Genomic DNA, 17,372 nt, shown 5'->3' on the forward strand with positions numbered 1-17,372 from the left:
AAAAGTATAAAAAAGGAACTTATTTTGCAACATTTTTCAGTTCTGAAGAACAGTCATACCAGACCCAAATCATTAACAGAACAAAGAATGAAGAGCAAAAAAAGAGTAAATGCAGCACAGACCCTTAAGCCCATCAACACTGCACCAAAACATGATGCCCTTGCAGACCAAAAACCATCTGCCTCTGTGCAGTCCATTACCCCTCTATTCCCTGCCTATTCATGTGTCTGTCAAGATGTCTCTTAAATCTTGCTATTGTAACTCATTCCATTACCTCATCTGACAGTGCATTCTGGGCACTTCCCATATTCTGTACAAAACACTTGTCTTTTAAATCTCCTTTAAACTTTCCCCCTTTTATTCCTCCAGTAAATGATGTTTTTACCCTTAGAAAAGGGGTATCCCAGTCTCTCATAATTTTGTAAACCTCTATCAGGTCACCCCTCAGCCGTTGGCATGCAAGTGAAAACAAATCAAAGTTTTTCCAATTTCTCTTCATAGCTAAACTGCTTCAGAACAGCTTCTCTCTCCACAGATGCTGCCAGGCTTGCTGAGTTTCTTCAGTGTTGTCTGTGTTTGTTTCAGAGTCTAATGGGAGAGGAGTACTGTGTCCATTTCTGGTCATCCTGTTATAAAAAATATATTATTAACCTAGAGATGGTTCAGAAGAGATTTACTAGGATGTTGCTGGGTATGGAAGGTTTGAGTTATAAAGATGGGCTGGATAGGCCTGGGACTTGTTTCACTGGAGTATTGGAGGTTGAGAGGTCACCTTATAGAGGTTTGTAAAATCATGAGTTTTAGGATTGATAGTAGCTATCTTTTCCTTAGGATGGGAGATTTCAAAACCAGGGAGCATATTTTTAAGCTGGGAGGGGAGAGATTTAAACAAGACATGAGGGGCAAATTCTTTACACAGAGAATATTATGCATGTGGAACAAACTTCCAGAGGAAGTAGTGGATGTGGGCACAGTTACAACATTTAAAATATACTTAGATAAATTCATAAATAGGAAATGTTTAGATGGATATGGGCCAGGAGCAGGCAGGTGGGACCTTTTTAGTTCGGGATTATGTTAAGCATGGACTGGTTGGACTGAAAAGCCTGTTTCTGTGCTGTATGACTCTATGATTCCATGACAGGGCAGGCTTTGAGATGTTTCCCATTGCCTACGGAACTGAGGAAACTGGGGTACCCATCTCAGGATAAGGGGACCATAATTTAGGGCTGATTTGTGACGAAATGTTATTACTTAAAAATTGTGTATATTTGGAATTCTCCACATTAGAAGGTTACAAGTGCTCTATCATTGAATATATTCATGGCTTTTGGATAGTCAGGATCTGAAACCCCCCATGGAACCATGTTGCAGTTGTACAGGGCATTGGTTAGGCCACTTTTGGAGTATTGTGTGCAACTCTGGTCTCCTTCCTAAGACCAAAAGACATAGGAGCAGAGATTAGACCATTCAGCCCATCGAGTCTGCTCTGCCATTCAATCATGGCTGATAAGAAAGCCACAAAAAGAGCTTTAAAGAAAAGTAAGATAGAATATGATAAATAACTAGCACAGAATATAAAGACAGATGGCAAATGTTTCTATAAATACATAAAATGAAGAATAGTGGCTAAAGCAAATGCTGGTCATTTAGAGGATGAGAAGGGGCAGTTAGTTATGGGATATGATGAAATGGCTCAGGCATTGAAAAGGTACTTTGCATCGATCTTCACAGTGGAGGATGCTAGTAAAATGCCAGTAAGTGACGAAGAAACAAAGGTAGGTGAGGACCTAGAAACAATCTTTATTACAGAAGAGCTAGTCTTGGGTAAGCTAATGGAGGTAAGGACAGATAAGTCTCCTGGCCCTGATGGAATGAATCCCAGCGTACTAAAGGAGATGGCGGGAGAAATAGCAGTGAACTGTCGGTAATTTTCCAAAATTCACTGGACTCTGGGGCAGTCCCAGCAGATTGGAAAATGACAAATGTGACACCATTGTTTAAAAAGGGAAGTAGACAAAAGATAAGGAATTATAGACCAGTGAGCTTAACCTCTTTAGTGGGGAAGATGCTTGAATCTATTATCAAGGAAGAAATAGTGGGGCATCTCGAAATAAATTGTTCCATTGCACAGACATAGCATGGGTTCATGAAGAGCAGGTCATGCTTCACAATTCTTTTGGAATTCTATAAAAACATTTCAAGCAAGGTGGACAACAACAAGCCGGTGGAGTGGTGCACCTAGATTTCCAAAAGGCCTTTGGCAAGGCGCTGCACATGAGGCTGCTGCATTAGAGAAGGATGCATCGTGTTAGGGGGTAGAGTATTAGCATGGATAGAGGATTGGTTGACTGACAGAAAACAAAGAGTGGGGATAAATGAGTGCTATTCTGGCTGGCAATCAGTGACTAGTGGTGTGCCTCAGGGATCAGTGTTGGGACAACAATCATTTACAATTTACATAGATGATTTGGAATTGGGGATCACGTGTACGGTGTCAAAGTTTGATGATGACATTAAGATGAGTGGCAGAGCAAAGTGTGCAGAGGACTGTGAAACTTTGCAGAGGAACATAGATATGTTGAGTGAGTGGGCAAAGGTCTGGCAGATGTAATACAATGTTAGTAAATGTGAAGTCATACATTTTGGTAAGAGTAACAGTAAAATAGATTATTACTTGAATGGTGAAAAGTTGCAGCATGCTGCTGTGCAGAGGGATCTGGGTACCTTTGTGCATGAATCGCAGAAGGTTGGTCTGCAGGTACAACAAGTAATTAGGAAGGCAAATGGAATTTTGTCCTTCATTGCTAAAGGGGTTGAGTTTTAAAGCAGGGAGGTTATGTTGCAGCTGCACAGGGTGCTGGTAAGGCCACACTTAGAGTACTGTGTGCAGACTTGGTCTCCTTACTTAAGAAACAATGTACTGATACTGGGGTGGGGGGTACAGAGGAGGGTCATTAGGTTGATTCCGGAGTTGAGGGGGTTGTCTTAAGTGGAGAGGCTGAGTAGACTGGGATTTTATTCACTGGAATTCAGGAGGGAGGACATATAAAATTATGAAGGGAATCGATAAAATAGAAATAGATAGGATGTTTCCACTGGCATGGCCTCAAGATTAGAGGAAGCAGGTTTAGAACTGAACTGAGAAGGAACTTCTTCACCCAGAGGGTTGTTAATCTATGGAATTCCATGCCCAGGGAAGTAGTTGACACTACTTCAGTAATCGCTTTTAAAGCTAAGGTAGATACTTTCTTGAAAAATAAAGGAATTAATGGATATGGTGAAAGGCAGGTAAGTGGAGCTGAGACCATGAGATGATCAGCCGTGGCAGAGCAGACTCAGAAGACCGAACGGCCTATTCCTGCTCCTAGGTCTTATGTTCTTATAAATGTCTCAACCCCATTCACCCCCTTTCTCCCGTAACTCTTGATCCCTTTGATACTCAAGGACCTATCTATCTTAGTCTTAAATATACTCAATGACCTGGCTCCCACAGCCTTCTCTGGCAATAAATTCCATAGATGCACCGCTCTCTGGCTGGAAAGGTTTCTCCTTATCTTCATTCTAAAAGGTCTTCCCTTTATTGTAAGGCTGTGTCCTTGGGTGCTAGTCTCTCCTACCAATGGAAACATCTTCCCAACATCTACTCTGTCCAGGCCATTCAATTTTCTGTATGTTTCAATTAGATTCCCCCCTCATCTTTCTAAATTCCATAGAGTATGGACCCAGAGTCCTCAAACATTCCTCATATCCTCCTATAGGAAAGATGATGTGAAACTTGAAAGGGTTTAGAAAAGATTTACAAGGATGTTGCCCAGGTTGGAGGGTTTGAATTAAGGGGAGAGGCTGAATTGGCTGGGGATGTTTTCCCTGGCATGTCGAAGGCTGAGGAGTGACCTTATGAGAGGTTGAAATAATCATGAGGGGCATGGGTGGGGTAAATAAACAAAATCTTTTCCCTGATTTGGGGAGTTCAGAACTAGAGGGCATAGACTTTAAAATGGACCTGAGGGTCAACCTTTTCAGGCAGAAGGTGGTGCATGAATGGAATGAGCTGCCAGAGGAAGTGGTGGAGGCTGGTACAATCACAACATTTAAAAGACATCTGAATGGGCACATAAACAGGAAGGGTTAGGAAGGGATGGGACTAGATTAATTTAGGATATCTGGTCAGCATGGACGCGTTGGACAGAAGGGTTTGTTTTCGTGTTGTACATATCTATAACTCTGTGACACATTTTGGAAAGTAGAGTTGAGGCAGTTTACTCCTGCTCATATTTCAAGGACATAGAGGTGGCCAGAACTGAAGGGCCACAGATATATTGGAGAATTGTAGGATGACAGGAGGTTGCAGAAATAGAAGGCAGTGAAGCATGGAGGAATTTGAAAATGATGGGGTGCTGGAAAAGCACAGCAGGTCAGGCAGCATCTGAGGAGCAGCAGAATTGACGTTTTGGGCATAAGCCCTTCATCAGGAATCATCACTTTCTCTGAAGGATTTGAAAATGTAGAATAGGAAATGTACAAGGTTTGATTTGCCAAACTGGTCACCAATGTCGGTCTGCGAGCGCAGGCGATGGGGCAGGTGAACAGGGTTTGCTGCAAGTTACATTATGATTTGCAAAGCTTATACCTGGCATGAAGGAAATGTAAGAAGTTGAGTCTTCATCTCTGCCTAGTCAGTCCTGGGGAGGACTGAGCAACAAAAAGGCACTTCTGAAGGAATAAATACTACAGGCTCCTATCTCACTCTGACTGGTCCTGTTAGAGTTTTATAGGTTTCTCTGACATCCCCCCCCCCCCGCCCCTCTGATTCTTCTGATGACTCAGAGGCTGGAATGTTACCCAGGGCACTACAGGACGCCCCTTGTAAGATGTGGAAGTGCAGCCTTATTTGAAGCTAAGTAGCAATTTGGCTGTTTGTTTGATCAACAATATTCCTGGGGGACAGTAGGCTGAATGTGAAGGCGCATCAGGAAATATGGATTGAACTGAGCAAGTTGGTATTTTTACCCTGTTTTAATTGCAGTTATTATTGGAAACTAATTTTTTTTAAAATCCAGAGGGCAAGATACTGGCAAGGTTAAAGAGGATAAAGTAAAATGAAGTACATCAGGAAATAACGATAATTGGATACCAAGCTTGGACCTTAAAAGCCAAGATATTAGCATAATCTAATATCAAATGTCACTCTATTATGCTACAATTTAATTTAAATTAATTTGTTCCTAATTGCAAGTCAAAAGTTTTTTTTACAAGTTAACTGCCTGATTACATTTTTTAAACTTTATATTATGTAGGCTTTATCACAGATTTTCCTGTCTCAGTCAAATCAATTCTATTTCAAGCTGAAAGGACTTAACATCTTAAGGAATGTCACTAAATTTAAATTTCTAAATACTTGCCTTGCACTTTTTCATTGGACTACATTCTTAAGTAAATACACTAAAGCTGCAGGATGTATCAGTCTCTTGAGTTATTGCTGGATCCTGCCTGAGCCAGTGATGGATTGTGAATAGAGATACGCGCAGCAGGTTGTGGGATGAAGCAGAGGTTGGGGAAGGGGATAGCGTACAAGGGGAGAAAGCTGCTGGAACCCCATCAATGTTATCGCAATCACCACTAGAAGGATCTGTACTGACCAGACCCTCACATATCTGGACATTTGAACAGTCCCCTGTCTTTCCAATTCATCTTTGACAACATAGAGTCATAGAGGTGTACAGTATGGAAACAGACCCTTAGACCGACCCGTCCATGCCGATCTGATATCCTAAATTAGTCTAGTCCCATTTGCCAGCATTTGGCCCATATCCCTCTAAACCTTTCCTATTCATATACCAATCTAGATGCCCTTTTAAATGTTGTAATTGTACCAGTCTCTTCCACCTCTTCTGGCAGTTCATTCCACACATGCACCACCCTACGTATGAAAACGTTGCACCTTAGGTCCCTTTTAAAACTCAAACCTCTGCCGACTGCCTGAACATCAATTCTCAACATGACTTTTGTGAAGGGCAATTTCCTAACATTGCCCTTTTAGTCTTGTTCTTTCTGAAGAAATATTCTGCATGTTATTTCTCCATTCCAGTTTAGTTTGTCTTGTTTATTTTACAAGGGACATCCTGTAGCACCCTGGGTAACATTCCAGCCTCTGAGTCATCAGAAGAATCAGAGTGGGGGGGGGGGTGGGGGGGGGGAATGTCAGGGAAACCTATAAAACTCTAACAGGACCAGAACTGCTGTGCTCTTCCAGCAGCACTAATCCAGAATCTGGTTTCCAGCATCTGCAGTCATTGTTTTTACCCAGTCAGAGTAAATGCCAGGGAGTCCAGAACCAGGGGTCACAGCTTCAGGATATGGGGTATGCCATCTGGGGCTGAGAGGAGGAGAAATTTCTTCACCCAGAGAGCAGTGAGCCCACGGAATTCTCTGCCACAGAATGAGGCTGAGGCCAAAAAAATTGAATGTTTCCAAGAAGGAGTTAGGTTTTTTGGAATCAAAGGATATGGGGACAAGGCCGGAACAGGGTTCTGAGTTAGATGGTCAGCCATTACAGAGCAGGCTTGAAGGTCCAAATGACTGCTCCTGCTCCTATTTTGTAAGTTACTTTGAGTCAGAGGTTCCATGTTCAAGTCCCACAGCAGGACATGCTGGTCAGGGGGAAAGTGCATTCATAATGAGGAGAAGCAAGATGATTATCAATCTGTAAATCCTTCCAGCATATGCTGATGCTAGCTGTTAAGAATGGGAGAAATTTTTGTTGAGTTACTTGATGCAAAATAGTTTAAAGCCTCGATCATAGCTTCAGGTGACAACACGCAGCAGCCTTGGATTCCCTGCATAATCTGAAATACACTATCACACATCCATACGGTTTATTCCCCTATGTCTTCAATCCTGGAATATGGCTGTTCTACATACACATACTCAATAGCTCTATATAATATCTCTCTATTCTATATCACCTCAAAAATTGAGTGATAATCTGGATGTCACACGAGACTAACGTTTGACGTGATCTCAGTTTCCTGGCTGCTGGATTTGGCTAAAATTCGTCACAGAAATATTAGAGAAAACAGTCACTGTTTTAAAAAGGAGAAGGATTGGAGGCAATGTAGCTTTAGAAATTTTATTATGTCTGTAATAGCTCAGGATTATCTCCATAGATTTACTTTCCTCACCATGGCAGCATCTATACTGTCCATTCTACCAATTTTACAATGGAATGTCTTGAACTGCAAACAGTGGACTTGCTAATATTTTGTTTAAATTCATTACTACCTCCTTAATCTTGTATTCCATGTCTAACATTGATTAACGCAAATTCTATTAGTTTTTTTTTAATAGCTTTATTTTCTACTCTGTCACTGCCAGAAAATTATGTGTTTGACTTCCAAAGTTCCACTGCTTATTCATGCTCTTAAGTGTCTTTGCATTAAGTGTCTGGTAATGGATTAAGTTAACGTCTAGTCCTTATTCCAAAGATAATTTCTTTGCTCCCATTCACCTTAAGTTGCATCTGTTCCATGGCTGCCTACTCTAGTAAACTGTCATTTTGAAATCAAAACAGAAAATGTCGGGAAAACTCAGCAGGTCTGAAGAGAGTGACAGACAGAAATGTTTTAGGTACAATATGTCTTTTCTTTGGAAAAGACTTTTCGTTTGTTCCTTCTGAAGTTATTTTATAGTCTTCCTCAATGTTTCCCAAACATTATTACCATCGGCAAAATTTGAGAGAGTGTCCTTGAAGCCAAATCCAAAATGGTTGTTGGACCCTAATGACATAGCAAGCGCAAGACTCATATTTGGGTGACGTTGCCTCCTATCCTTCTCCTTTTTAAAATAGTGCCTGTTTTCTCAGCCAAGAAACTGAGATCACGTCAAACGTTGGTCTGGTGTGACATCCAGACTATCACTCAATTTTTGAGGTGAAAATGTTCCTTTCTATCCTGTCCTCCAATCAACCTTCTCATCCATTCTGTTTCATTTCCTCGGAAAAATGCCTGAAGATTTCTACAAAGCTGTATGAGAACCATCTAACTGAATATCTCCCTAATCTCTATGTACTCTTCAACCGCTGCTTTCCTGTTACTTAGCAAGTTCGTCACTTCTTCTGAAAAACTATGTTACGTTTGTCTAACATGCTGCATCATTAACAAATCAATTGGTTAATCAAAACATTTCATAACCATCGCTCATAGACCCTTGTATTATGGAATGTTAGTTAAGCCGAAAAGGTTTAAGGCTAAGAGTGAAAAATGAAAAGAATTTCATCTCCGGCAGCTGGCAATTTATGCAAAGAAAGTGCTTGTTCCTCTTGATTAAAAATTTAAAATGATGTTTCCCTCGGAATAGAAAATGAAGATTATAATGTAACCGGTAATAAAGGTTAATAAAACCCAGAGCATCTCAGTTATTGGGCTAGAGCAATGGTTAATGAAAATAAATAGCTAGAAGAGTGTTTCTAGGATTGTTCACACCCCTGTACCTGATACCAGAGAACATTTAATATTGCATAAGTATTCCTTTACTTAACTCTAGCTGCAAGCTTGCTTTCATAAAAATAAAGATCTCAATTCTTCCTCTCCTAAATTTTCCTCTTTTGTCTCTCATAACATCCAAATGTGGGATCATACTTTACTCCCCTGTGCTGAAATCATGAGTTCTTGCATAAAGATTACAGGCCATTCAGTCCACTGGGTGTATGCTGGTGTTTATACTGACCACAAGCTTCATTGCAACCCATCAAAATATTCTTCATATTTCTGCTGTCAGATCTCTGTATTGCACGATCAAGGTGGGAGGAGTCCTGTTCGATGTTTCCACAGGCCACAACATAAAAGCAGGTCTTGACATGACTAATCATATGCCTTCGTGACTACCTGGTCAGGTCCATGCCCCCCTACAACACACCATCCCATCCTGGCACCTTCCCCTGCCACCGCAGGAATTGCAAAACCTGCGCCCACACCTCCTCCCTCACCTCCATCCAAGGCCCTAAAGGAGCCTTCCACATCCATCAAAGTTTTACCTGCACATCCACCAATATCATCTATTGTATCCGTTGCTCCCGATGCAGTCTTCTCTACATTGGGGAGACTGGATGCCTCCTAGCAGAGCGCTTTAGGGAACATCTCTGGGACACCCGCACCAATCAACCACACCGCCCTGTGGCCCAACATTTCAACACCCCTCCCACTCTGCCGAGGACATGGAGATCCTGGGCCTCCTTCACCGCCGCTCCCGCACCACCAGACGCCTGGAGGAAGAATGCCTCATCTTCCGCCTCGGAACACTTCATCCCCAGGGCATCAATGTGGACATCAACAGTTTCCTCATTTCCCCTTCTCCCACCTCACCCCAGTTCCAAACTTCCAGCTCAGCACTGTCCCCATGACTTGTCCTACCTACCTATGTCCTTTTCCACCTATCCACTCCACCCTCCCCCCCCCCGACCTATCACCTTCACCCCCTCCCCCACTCACCTATTGTACTCTATGCTACTTTCTCCCCTCCCCTACCCTCCTCTAGCTTCTCTCTCCACGCTTCAGGCTCTCTGCCTTTATTCCTGATGAAGGGCTTTTGCCCGAAACGTCAATTTTACTGCTCCTCGGATGCTGCCTAAACTGCTGTGCTCTTCCAGCACCACTAATCCAGAATCTGGTTTCAAGTATCTGCAGTCATTGTTTTTACCTAATCATATGCCTTCTCTACATGGGTCTTAGAACAGAAAGATCCATTGACCAGGTTTCTTTAATCAACACAAAAATATGGTTTTATTACGAAACAAAACCGATTGAACAAAGTTGTAGAATTAATAAATACATAAAATGAAAGAAAATATAAATGTTTATCCTTCCAAGTAACCCAAAGCACATACAAATTCAAACACTTCCGTTGAAGAGTGAAAAGAAATTCTCAATGATGGTTGTTCTTGTACCTGGCTATGCTTGGGGCAGTAAAGTGGCTCAGTGGTTAGTACTGCTGCCTCACAGCACCAAGGACCTGCGTTCAATTCCATCCTCAGGCAACTTTCTGTGCAGAGGAGAAAGTGAGGACTGAAGACCAGAGTCAAAAAGTGTGGTGCTGAAAAAGCACAGGCAGTATCTGAGGAGCAGGAAAGTCGATGTTTTGAGCAAAAGCTTTTCATCAAAAACGTTGACTGTCCTGTTCATCAGATGCTGCCTGACTAGCTGTGCTTTTCAAGCACCACACGTTTTGACAATTGTCTGTGCAAAGTTTGCATGTTCTCCCCATACTTTGTGGGTTTGCTCTAGTTTCCTCCCACAGTCCAAGGATGAGCAGGTTAGGAGGGTGAGCTGGGGAATTCAGGGTTACAGGGATGGGATGGGTCCGGGCGGGATGTTCTTTGGAGAATCAGCATGGACGCAATGGGTCAAATGGCCTGCTTCCATGCTACAGGGATATAATGAAAAAGATAAGGCATATAGAATGTTCCTGCATGTGTCAACTTTGGCGATTCCCAGGGAGGGTTTCCCTCCATGATCCCCAGTGAGTTTTGCTACTTAGTTTTTGTCTGCTTACCTCATTAAGTGTCCTACCTCCACATCGCTGATTTGTCTAACCTTGTGCCCAGCAGCAGTGGGAGAGCTAGATGGTGCCAGGATCTTAAGGCGTTTGTACAGCAGGCATCGTAATTTAAACCCCAGCTAAATGCCATCTCAAATGATGCCTACTTAGTCTGAAGTAGCCACCCAGGTCAGTGTGGTGCCCACCGTCTGGAGGGCAGCACCACCATGCAGCAAGAAGGTAAATGACCCTCTAAACTCTTCCCACAAAGTCTCAGCATCTACCACTGCCAACAGTAAGTGCAGGGCCTTTCACCACTCACTCTCACCCATCACCCTTCAAATTAGCAACCATTCCTGCCCTCCACACTTTCTCCTCAATTACACAGGAAACCTCATCACCTTTCCTGATTGAAGATGGACCAGCCCCCTGTCTGGCAGTATTCCCCTTTGATTGGAATCAGAATGACTCCTCTTCGACCGCCAGGTGTGGCCATTTGGTTGAAGCACAAGCAGAATGCTGTGTCCTGTATACCTCTGCGATATGTTGTACAACAAAGAACAAAGAAAATTTACAGCCCAGGAACAGGCCCTTTGGCCTTCCAAGCCTGAGCCAATTCAAATCCACTGTCTAAACCTGTCGCCCATTTCCTAAGCATCTGTATCCCATCTCCTTGTGCATCTGTCCAGACGCATCTTAAATGAATCTACCGTGCCTGCCTCTACCACCTCTGCTGGCAACGCGTTCCAAATGCCTACCACCCTCTGTGTGAAACACTTGCCACATGTATCCCCCTTAAATGTCTTACGAGGAAAAGCTGAGGGACTTGAGGGCTGTTTTCATTAGAGAGAAGAAGGTTGAGAGGTGACTTAATAGAGACATATAAGATAATCAGAGGGTTAGAAAGGGTGGACAGGGAGAGCCTTTTCCCAAGTATGGTGACGGTGAGCATGAGGGGGCATAGCTTTAAATTGAAGGGTGATAGATATCGGACAGATGTCAGAGGTAGTTTCTTTACTCAGAGAGTAGTAAGGGTATGGAATGCTTTGCCTGCAACGGTAGTAGATTCACCAACTTTAAGTATATTTAAGTCGTCATTGGACAAGCATATGGACGTATATGGAATAGTGTAGGTTAGATAGGCTTGAGATTGGTATGACAGATCGGCGCAACATCGAGGGCCGAAGGGCCTGTACTGCGCTGTAATGTTCTATATTCTATGTTCTATGTAAACTTTCCACCTCTCACCTTGAAAGTTTGACCCCTCGTTATTGAATCCTTCACCCTGGGAAAAAGCTTGTCTCGATCCACCCTATCGATACACTTCATGATTTTGTAAACCTCAATCAGTTCCCCCGTCAATCTCCTTTTTTCTAATGAAAACAAACCTAACCTACTCAACCTGTCTCCATAGCTAGCACCTTCCATATTAGGCAACATCCTCATAAACCTTCTCTGCACCCTCTCCAAAGCATCCACATCCTTTTGGTAATGTGGTGACCAGAACTGTACACAGTATTCTAAATGCAGCTGAATCAATATCTTGTACAATTTTAACATGACTTGCCAGCTCTTATACTCAATACCCCGTCCAATGAAGGCAAGCATACCATATGCCTTCTTGACCACTCTATCCACCTGTGCAGCAACCTTCAGGGTACAATGGACCTGCACTCCCAGATCTCTCTACCCATCAACTTTTCCCAAGGCTCTTCCATTCATTGTATAATTTGCTCTCGAATTAGACTTGCCTAAATGCATCATCTCACATTTGTCTGGATTGAAATGCATCTGCCACTTTTCCGCCCAACTCTCCAGTCTATCTATATCCTCCTGTATCCTTTGACAGTCTCTTATGCTTTCTGCTACTCCACCAATCTTTGTGTCATCTACAAACTTACTGATCATGCCAACAGTGCCCTCTTCCAGATCATTTATGTATATCACAAACAACAGTGATCCCAATACTGACCCCTGTGGAACATCACTGGTCACCTTTCTCCATTTCGATAAACTCCCTTCAACTGCTACTCTCTGTCTCCTGTTGCTCAACCAGTTCTTTATCCACCTAGCTAGAACACCCTGCACACCATGTGACTTCACCTTGTCCATTAGTCTACCATGGGGAACCTTATCAAACGCCTTACTAAAGTTCATGTATATGACATCAAGAGCCCTTCCTTCATCTATCAACTTGGTCACTTCCTCAAAGAACTCTATTAAATTGGTAAGGCGCCATTTCCCCTGCACAAAACCATGTTGCCTATCACCGATAAGCCCATTCTTTTCTAAATATAAATAAATCCTATCCCTCAGTACCTCCTCCAAAAACCTTCCCACCACCGACGTCAGGTTCACTGGTCTGTGGTTACCCGGAATATCCCTACTACCTTTCATGTACGGGGGGACAACATGACCAGTCCTCCGGCACCTCATCTGTATTTAAGGATGTCACAAAGATATCTGTCTGGGCCCCAGCTATTTCCTCTCTCGCCTCCCTCAGCAACCTGGGATAGATCCCATCCGCTCCTGGGGATTTGTCCACCTGAATAACCTCTAGCCTACCCAACACATCTTCCCTACTTATGTCAACGTGATCCAGACTAATCAAACTTCTATCTTTAATCTCAACACTTTCCAGTGATTTGAACTCAACACTGAGTTCAACAATCTCAGATTGTAATTTCTGCCACCAATTTACTCCACATGTGTTTTTCTTTCTTTTGTCTGGTTCAGACACATCTTACCTCTTTTTCAATCAATTCATTTTGCATTTAATGACTACTATACAACCATTCATGCCTTGCAGATATATACCTTTTGTTTTATTATAACATACATTTCCATTCTTCTGTGAATCACAAAGTCATAGAGGCACAGAAGCATAGGATCTCTACACTGTGGAAACAAGCCCTTCAACCCAACAAGTCCAAATCCACCTTGACCCATTCCCCTAACCTATTAGTCTACATTTACCCCTGATTAATGCACATAACCTACACACCCTTGAACACTATGGGCAATTTAGCATGGTCAATTCACCTCACCTGCACATTTTTTGGATTGTGGGAGGAAACTGGAGCACGCAGAGGAAATGCACACAGACACGGGGAGAATATGCAAACTCCACACAGACAGTCACCCGAGGCTGGAATTGAACCTGGGACCCTGGTGCTGTGAGGCAGCAGTATCCTGCTGTATTCAATCTGTCTTTCCCTGCATCCTATTAAGGCCTCCCATTTTGATCTTCCTGTGCTGTTCGCATCTTCCACTCTCTTAAAAACTCTTACACTTTTATCATTCTTCAGTTCTAATAAAAGATCATCTCAACCCGTGGTATTATTAAGCCTGTTTCTCTCCAAAGATAAAAGAAAGAACTGAAGATGTTGAAAATCAGAAACAAAGAAACAGAAATCGCTGGAGAAACTCAACAGGTCCTGCAGCATCTGTGGAAGGAAGCAGAGTTAACTTTTTGAGGCTGGTTTTGATGTAAGGTATCTGGACTCAAAGCATTGTCTCTGTTTTCTTCTGACAAATGCCGCCAGGCCTGCTGAATTTCTCCAACAATTTCCATTTTTGATTCTCTCCAAAGATGCTGGCTAACCTACTGAATATTTCCAGGTGAGGTGCCGAAAACAGGAGGTTGGCTAACATGGTGCCACTGTTTAAGAAGGGTGGTGAGGACAAGCCAGGGAACTACAGACCAATGAGCCTGATGTCAGTGGTGGGCAAGCTGTTGGAGGGATTCCTGAGGGACAGGATGTTCATGTATTTGGAAAGGCAAGGACTGATTCGGGATAGTCAACATGGCTTTGTGCATGGGAAATCATGTCTCACAAACTTGATTGAGTTTTTTGAGGAGGTAACAAAAAGGATTGATGAGGGCAGAGCAGTAGATGTGATCTATATGGACGTTTGACAAGGTTCCCCATGGGAGAGTGATTAGCAAGGTTAGATCTCATGGAATACAGGGAGAACTAGCCATTTGGATACAGAACTGGCTCTAAGGTAGAAGACAAGAAGGTGAGGGTGGAGGGTTGTTTTTCAGACTGGAGGCCTGTAGCCAGTGGAGTGCCACAAGGATCGGTGCTGGGTCCTCTTTGTTTTGTCATTTACATAAATGATTTTGATGCGAGCATAAGAGGTACAGTTAGTAAGTTTGCAAATGACACCAAAATTGGAGGTGTAGTGGACAACGAAGAGGGTTACCTCAGATTACAACAGGATCTTGATCAGATGAGCAAATGGGCTGAGAAGTGGCAGATGGAGTTTAATTCAGATAAATGCGAGGTGCTACATTTTGAGAAAGCAAATCTTAGCAGGACTTATACACTTAATGGTAAGGTCCTAGGGAGTGTTACTGAACAAAGAGACCTGGAGTGCAGGTTCATAGCTCCTTGAAAGTGGAGTCGCAGGTAGATAGGATAGTGAAGAAGGCGTTTGGTATGCTTTCCTTTATTGGTCAAAGTATTGAGTAAAGGAGTTGGGAGGTCATTGCAGCTGTACAGGACATTGGTTAGGCGACTGTTGGAATATTGCGTTCAATTCTGGTCTCCTTCCTATCGGAAAGATGTTGTGAAACTTGAAAGGGTTCAGAAATATTTACAAGGATGTTGCCAGGGTTCGAGGATTTGAGCTGTAGGGAGAGGCTGAACAGGCTGGGGCTGTTTTCCCTGGAGGCTGAGAGGTGACCTTATAGAGGTTTACAAAATTATGAGGGACATGGATAGTGTAAATAGGCAAAGTCTTTTCCCAGGGGTCAGGGACTCCAGAACTAGAGGGCATAGGTTTAGGGTAAGAGGGGAAAGATAGAAAAGAGACCTAAGGAGCAACTTTTTCACGAAGAGGGTGGTACATGTATGGAATGAGCTGCCAGAGGAAGTGGTGGAGGCTGGTACAATTGCAACAATTAAGAGTCATTTGGATGGGTATATGAATAGGAAGGGTTTGGAGGGATATGGGCTGGGTGTTGGCAGGTGGGACTGGATTGGGTTGGAATATCTGGTCGGCATGGACGGGTTGGACTGAAGGGTCTGTTTCCATGCTGTACATTTCTATGACTCCATGACTCTATGACACTTTAAAAATGTTATCTTTTAAAAGGTGTCTACTGTAATGCTGAAGAGGTAGCAGTGACTAGTTGGAGAGGGAAGATAACAAGGCTAACTCTTAAAAGGTGGGTGGCAAGGTGGCACAGTGGTTAGCCAGAGACCCGGGTTCAATTCCTGCCTCGCATGACTGATTGTGTGGAGTTTGCACATTCTCCCCATGTCGGCGTGGGTTTCCTCCGGGTGCTCCGGTTTCCTCCCACAGTCCAAAGATGTGCAGGTCAGGTAAATTGGCCACGCTAAATTGCCCATAGTGTTAGGTAAGGGGTAAATGCAGGGGTATGGGTGGGTTGCGCTTCGGCGGGGTGGTGTGGACTTGTTGGGCCGAAGGGCCTGTTTCCACACTGTAAGTTATCTAATCTAGAAAAAAAATTGATCATTATGCAGCACCATTTATATTGGGTCATTTAGCTCAATATTTTGCTAAAGCAAAACCCAGGAATTACTCTGCTGCATTATTAATTATTAACATCTCAGATTGTGTATTGAGTTTACAGAATTAGGGTGCACACACTGATTTGTATTCATTAAATACAATACAGGAAACTCTTAGAATGGTCTTTGCATTTATAGCTGAGCATGATATTTATATTGATTTAATTCAAGATAATGTACTCTCCATACAGAACTTTCAATACGGATATATATACATTCAACAGAACTCAGCATAAAAACTAATATTTAATGGTAGTAGTTTTCTGCAAGCTAAGTTTCTGAATAAATTGACAATAACTCTAAAATGAAGCAAAGGAATTTAATATTTTTGTTGTTCTGGACTTAGCATTTGAAGATTGCTAAAATTTAAACTCATGCACCAATTTAGTCCATCATTTGTTCATTAGATAATAGCATGGAATCAAACAGTAGAAAAAGAGGACATTCAGCCTTCACTTCTATCCTGACTCTTTGCACAAGTGAGCCAATTTGGTCTCACAACTCAACCTTTCCCTCAAAAGCCTGAATATTTGTCCTTTCCAAACGCATGTCCAATTACCTTTTGGATGTTACTATGGAATCTGATCATTTCTGGTGCACTCAAAATCCTCTGTGCTTCGTCCTCCTTACCCTCTGGTTCATTTGTCAATTATTTTTCCATCTATGACCTCTGGTTACCAATACAATTGCCAGGTGAAGCTGCATGTTTTATTAATAAAAACCTTCTTCATTTTAAAATTTATTTTTTCTCCCTGAAACAATTCTGCTCCAAGGAGACCAATCCCACCCTCTCCAAACTTTTCCTCATCTTTGGAATCAGCTGAGCAACTTCCTCTGCAACCTCTAGGCCTTCATATCCATCCTAATTACTGTGAATTAAGTTACAAATAATTCTATACAAGTAAATGCAAAAATAGTTTCCAATAAATTATTTATTGCACAAAATTAATATTCTATTTGCCTTATATTATCATCTATTATTTATCAATCAGCTGTACTGTTTATTGACCAGAAATAGAAGATTACATGGCAAGATTGTTCACCAGGCTGATAGATTCAATGACTACCATTTTTGCCAGCTTCTATTAATTGGTGGTTATTATGAGTACAAACAGTGTGTTTCTGTCTGTGGGCTATTGATCGCTTGAAGCAGCAGTGTTCTGGAGCTTGAGGCTGACAGAAAGTCAAACATCCACAATATTTTATTCTGTCACAAGCAGAATATTGATGTGGAACAAAGGTTCAGTAATGACTGTGTGAGTATTGAGTATCTCTCTGTTTCAATGACTGTGTGAG

Source organism: Chiloscyllium plagiosum, unplaced genomic scaffold, assembly GCF_037043375.1.
Source record: "Chiloscyllium plagiosum isolate Xiang-an unplaced genomic scaffold, Cpla_swu_hap1 HiC_scaffold_7, whole genome shotgun sequence".
In the NCBI taxonomy this organism is placed as follows: domain Eukaryota; kingdom Metazoa; phylum Chordata; class Chondrichthyes; order Orectolobiformes; family Hemiscylliidae; genus Chiloscyllium; species Chiloscyllium plagiosum.